The 6,000-nt window shown below is 37.6% G+C and overlaps 1 protein-coding gene and 1 non-coding gene across 3 annotated transcripts in view; both read right to left on the bottom strand.

Annotated features, from left to right (window-relative positions):
- The window catches only part of LOC122091525 (histone acetyltransferase GCN5), a 49,190-nt gene that overhangs the window by 3,601 nt on the left and 39,589 nt on the right, over window positions 1–6,000 (bottom strand). The gene's annotated exons all lie outside the window — the stretch shown is intronic.
- Window positions 4,971–5,077, bottom strand: LOC122092561. Its single transcript, XR_006144214.1, has one exon. It is a non-coding gene; the product is annotated as a small nucleolar RNA R71 (small nucleolar RNA).

The raw sequence follows: 6,000 nt of genomic DNA, 5'->3' as shown, positions 1-6,000 counted from the left end.
AAAAAAAAAAAAAAAAAAAAAAAAAAAAAAAGATGAGCAAAAATAAGTGAGCAAATGTAAAGACTTACCCAAGAACCCCATATGGAGTTGTAGATGTGGTTCCAACTGTTGTGAAGAGTCTGCCTGGAGTACCAATCGGCCAGGCACTCATCCCATTGGGAGGAACTACTGCAACCCTCTAGCTGGATTTCTCCATAAGTCTTTCTCTTTCTTCTTTCAGCCATATTTTCTAAAATTATAAAAGAGCCAAAAGAAGTTTCTCAATTTACACAAAAGCCCACAAGAATGTCAAATTCTCCAAATGACTCCTTCCTCAAGAACTATGAAGATCTTCAAGAGAAAGATGAAGAACTTCAAACAAAAACTTGAAGATCTTTGGAAAACATTTAGAGAAACCTAAGAAAATGCAAAAGGATTCAGATCTTCAAGAAGATTCTAAAAACCCAAACTCACTCACTCACGAATCGTTCCCCACTTAGAAAACTCAAAATGAGGAATAAATAGAGGAGGGACCATTTTATGGGTAGAAAATTCATCTTCCAAAATATATATATATATATATATTTTATTCCAATCTCAAGGTGCAAATCAAAGATTCTTACCACCAAATACCAAGTTCAGAATTATTTTTTAAGTAAATTATGGAAAGTAAAAATCAAAGGGAAGGCAAAAATTCATGTGGTAGTTGAAAATTCAAATTCACATAAGAATGGAAAGTAAAAATCGAAAAGAAGGAAAAACTCACATCCATGTGGTAGGTGAAAATTATATCACATAGAAAAAAGAAATTCAAAGCCAAAAGTAAAAAAGCAAGATCAATGGTAAAAGCAAGGTTCAAAATAAGGTCCCAAATCAAAACCAAAAAGAAAGATTCTAAATCAAGGAACCAAGAATCAAGAAACCAAGGGAAAATCAAGAGAAGAAACAATTTCATTGACCCAGCCCCAGGTGGCCCAATTACATTTACCTGGCCCCAGGTGGCCCAATTTCATTGACCCGTCCCCAGGTGGTCCAATTGCATTCACCTGGCCCCAGGAGGCCCAATCTCTTTGTATCGGCTCCGAGTTACCTGATCTCATAGACCAAATTCCCTAACTTGGCACATGCGAAGCCCAGTTAAGAAAAATCCAAAAATCAAATGTTTTTACCTATTACAAGATTGGAAGAGCAGCAAATTCTTTCCTTGTAACCATCGGTCCCAGATAGTTTAGATTGGTTCACCCAACCTGGAGACCAAATTCTATGAAATGGCACATTTAAAGCCCAGCTAAGGAAAAGTCAAAGATCAAAGTACTAATATTTTTTGCAAGATTGGAAGAGTAGCGAATTCCATTCCGTGAATTCCTTTCCTACAATCGGCACCCAGGTAAGTCCTAAAACCCTAAAATAGTTGAGAGATATTATCTGTTGCATTTTTTAACTCCGTCATTAATGAGCAAAATGGCGGCAGTACATGCTCCCGGTGACAAAATGTGGTCATTCTTTTTTTTGCCCTTTGGCTATTGGCACAGACCTCGACTAAAGAAGGGCATTCTGTAGACACCTAATTTTGTCACCCTCCTCCGACTATGATGAAATGCGAATCTTAGATATGACTTTCAACTTCTGATGAACAGAGATGATGATTGACAAAGAAAACCCAGAAAATTCCCCACCTATCGAAAAACCCTAGAAAAACCCCTGTGTGGGAGAGAAGAGGGTCCAAATTTGACTTTTTGTATACGAAAGAATCTATTCAAGATAACCGTACAGATGGATAGTGCTCAAAAATACAATTCTAACTATATATGGCACGTCAAAATCGGGTTGTTGGACCTTCCGTAATCATCCCCAAAAAATTGCATTTTCCAGTGCATATGCCGCACACAGTGGTAAGCCTGCTAAAGACCTGAAAAAATTTCCGACCTACTCAAATGCCCCAAATTCATCCCATACCTGAAAATCCTAGAAACGGGAGAGAAAAGCATCAAGATTTGACCTTTTATATATAAAGGAATCTTGTCAAGATGACCATACAAATGGATAATGCTCAGAAATACGATTTTGATGATATATGGCATGTTAAAATTGGACAGTCGGATTTCTCATAACCATCACCATAAAATTCCATAATCACGCGTTGCACACTCGACTTGCGTTGGCTGCTGCTTAGCCCGCAGGCACATGCCTGATGAGCACATTTATGTGTGAAATCTAGGGTAGTAAAACATGCTTTTACATATTTAGAATGGAGCTACCTTGGGTTTTACTCTCTTTTTGCAGGTTTTATATTTTCAAGGCCTTAAGGACTATCGGGCACTATGTCTTCAATTTTACACATAAAGAGGTCCTATTTCTTTTCATGGTTGCGAAGAGGATGAAATTCTGAGCAAGATATACGTGTTCAATTAAAAGTACACATTCATTTGGTCACCCGTACAAATGATTATTCTTTTCGGGTCAGAAAAAGAATAATGGATCAGAACTGAACTGAGATGCAGAACCAGCCCGTTTGCAATTGTCCCAGAGGTACAAGGAATACTCCAAATGCCAACAAGGATCGATGAACCACATCCTTAAGTGATTAAAGATTTGTTTTTGATAACAACAACTACCTAGCGTAGTTGGTGAGCTATGGTGTACAAAATTCCCTTGCTCACCAAGAGGTCTCAAGTTTGAATCTCATGGTTGTTTTTTTTAGAGAATTTTGTTGAAGATTTCCTGCTTTTCACTCACTTAAAGCACTAAGGCATGGAGGGGATTTCCACATCAAATTAGAAGCAAGGAAAATCGTGGAAGCAAGAAGAGAAGAAAAAAACACATCAAATTAGAAGCAAGGAAAATCGTGGAAGCAAGAAGAGAAGAAAAAAAAATGGAAAGAAAAAAAAGGGAGAACCAAAGATTGTCCAAATCTTCTCTCTCCTCCACATCATCACCAAAATATTGTCCAAATCACACAAAGCAAGAAGAAAATCGTCCCTAGGAGAGAGAAAAAGAAGAAAAATAAATTAGAAAAAAAAAAGAGGAAAGAAAATAAGCAAAAAATTATAGGAAATTTCTCAAAATTTATTTCTCTCTTCTCTCTCCTCCACCTTAGCACTTTTGGTCTCAAAAGATCTCCCAATCAATTGTGGGTTTCTCTCTTTTAGGAAAGAGAAAATTGTTACCCTACCTCCCCATTCCCTATAAATACAACTCATGTAAGAGGAGGGGAGACAATTCATTATTCTTCTAGTTTTTTTAGTTGCTCTCTCTTTCTCCCTCTCTCACTCTTTAGTTTTAGTTCTTCTCTATTTTTGCTTTAATCACTTTTGTAATAGTTTTTTTTTTATGTCAATTAATGCAAGCACTCTTTTTTTCTTATTCAGCATTTTTATGTTTATGATTTATGCAATTGAGTTGTAATTTTTTAAGTTATAGTTCTAGGCTTAGATCTAGGTGACAAGATCACGAGCCGTGGAGCAATTTTTTTTCAAGTTCAAGCATCGATTCAAGTAAGTAGGCTCCTTCAGTAGTCTTCTCTCCCCCCTCTCATTCCCTCTTCTGACTACCATTTCTTTCTTAATTTAGGATTTTTATTTTCAGTCATTACATTATTGTTATCCCTTTCCCCCAAGGTTCATGGCTAGTGTATGTGTTGGCTTTGCCCCTCCTAGCCATAGAACCATCAATTTATTATTTTTATTTTAATTGTCTCCCTTTCCCTAAAGCCAAGTAGAGTAACCCTTGTAAGAGTGATTCTCTGGTCAAGTAGGGAAGCTCATATTATGATGCATCCCTTGGGATAAGTAGAGAAACCTACTTGTGAGTCTCACTCTAGCTTTATCCCCTTTCTTTTACTTTATTTTTATTTCAGTATTTTTTTTCCTTTATTTATTATTATTTTTTTTAATTGTGTGGGTTGTTTATTTTCAGTTATTTATTTATTTAATTTTAATTGCGTGGCTTGCGTCTTTAAATTCTTAGATGACGAATGGTTAGGACGTTATTTTAGATACATATATTTAGGACGGTAATTAGAATTCGATCACAACCATTAATCGGTTCACTTTTGCATTATTAAAAGAAATAAAAAATTAAAGTGGCTGCTCTCCCTGTGTTCGACCCATAACTACACTGATCCGTATGCTTGCGGTTACATTTTAAATCTCAAACAAGTTTTTGGTGCCGTTACCGGGGAGACAGTTCCATGTTATTTTTCACTTTCTTTTGGTAAATCGGAGTGCTTTGTTTGCTTTGTTTTATATTTTTCCTTTTCTTTTATTGAATTCCTGAGAAGAACAACTTGCAATAATAGTTGTATCAGTGGAGGTCGTCATGCCTCACAGTATGATAAAGACAGGTTTCGCCCTGTAGCAGTACCTCAGGAATTGACCTGAGCAACCCCGGATCCCTGCCGGTAAGCTCCCAAAAAGCAAAAAAAAAAATCAAAAAAATCATCAAAAAGTTTTGCTATCCATTCTTTTGTGCTTGTCTTACTTTAGTTGTGGGTAGTTTTCTGTTGCATGAGTGTTAGGTGGGTACGTAATACTAAGAATCGGTTAGAAAGAAGAGATCCAACAAGTAGTGACCCTATACGTTTGCTCTCTTTAAAACCCTTCAATATGGAAGACCAACAGCAAAACCCTTCACCTAAATCTCTGAAAGATAGGCTCTACCCTGCTAGAATAGCCCAACCTTCCTGCATAGTTCTACCACAAGCCCAGGGCAATAATTTTGAACTCAAATCTCAATACATCACTATGTTGCCCCACTTCCATGGGTTGACCTCTGAGGATGCATACCTATTTCTAAGGAAATTTGAAGAGGTATGTGTTCTAATTAAGATCCAACAGCTTTCTGATGATGTTGTTAAGTTTAGGTTTATCACTTTTGCATTGAAAGACCAAGCTAAGAAGTGGTTGTATGAGTTACCCACAAATTCCATAACGTCATGGGAACAGTTCACAGTTGTCTTCCTTAAGAAGTTTTTCCCAACTCACAAGACCAATAAGCTTAGAAGTGATATCCTTCAGTTTAGGCAAAAGTCTAGTGAGTCATTTTCCAAACTTATGGAGAGATTCAAGGATCTACTCCAAGAATGCCCTCACCATGGCCTAGACTTATGGCATTTATATCAAACAATTTATGAAAGTATTGATTACCAACTAAACAAATGATAGAGTCTATGTGCCCTGAGGGATTCACATCCTTTACAGATGAAGGAAAGGCATGGGAATTCTTGACTTAGCTGACAAAACCCATGAGTGGGAATCAACCCAAGAGAGTGAAAGAACCATAGGAGGAAAAGGATATTTTATGGATGGGATAATAGCCAAGGAAGCCCATTTGGATAGCCTAATCAAGAGAATTGAGGCTATTGTTCCTAGAGAGCCATCATCAGTCAATTTGGTTAAGATTTGTGCTTGGTGCCTGTCCCCTGGACATCTCCTAGAAGAATGCCCCAACACCTTTGGGGGCACTTCTAATGATAGTGTTAATGCCTTATACCAGAATAATCCATATAGTAATACCTACAATCCAGGATGGAGAAATCACCCAAATTTCTCTTGGAATCAGGGCAACCAAGCAGGGCCTTCAAATTTCCATAATCAAGGTCAACCTAGACTCCAAAGGCCTCCCTTTGCACAACAATATTTTTCTCAAAATACTTTCCCTAGGTCAAATGTAGGACCTCAGGCTAGTTTTCCTAGGGCCCCTCTCCTATCATCTTATCAGTAACCCCCTGGGTTTATCAACACTGGAGAGGCAAGTAGAATAAGTGACTTGGAAAAAAATATGGCCCTCCTCATGACAAGCCATCAAAATCTTACGAGAGAACTCACTCAAGTTGTCTTAATTATGCGTGAGAGGGAGAAAGGAACTTTACCCAGTCAACCAGAGCCTAACCCTAGGCATCATCAGCATGTTAGTTCACAAACATCAACTAATGCACCACTGAATATAGTACAAGGTCAGACCCAACAAGGGTCCTCTAACCAATGTAATGTTGTTTATGCCCTTAGGAGTGGTAGAGAGTAC

The sequence above is a fragment of the Macadamia integrifolia genome, chromosome 10, assembly GCF_013358625.1.
Source record: "Macadamia integrifolia cultivar HAES 741 chromosome 10, SCU_Mint_v3, whole genome shotgun sequence".
Taxonomy (NCBI): domain Eukaryota; kingdom Viridiplantae; phylum Streptophyta; class Magnoliopsida; order Proteales; family Proteaceae; genus Macadamia; species Macadamia integrifolia.
The sequence above is the reverse complement of the archived record's forward strand: the minus strand, read 5'-3'. Positions and strand labels throughout refer to the sequence as shown.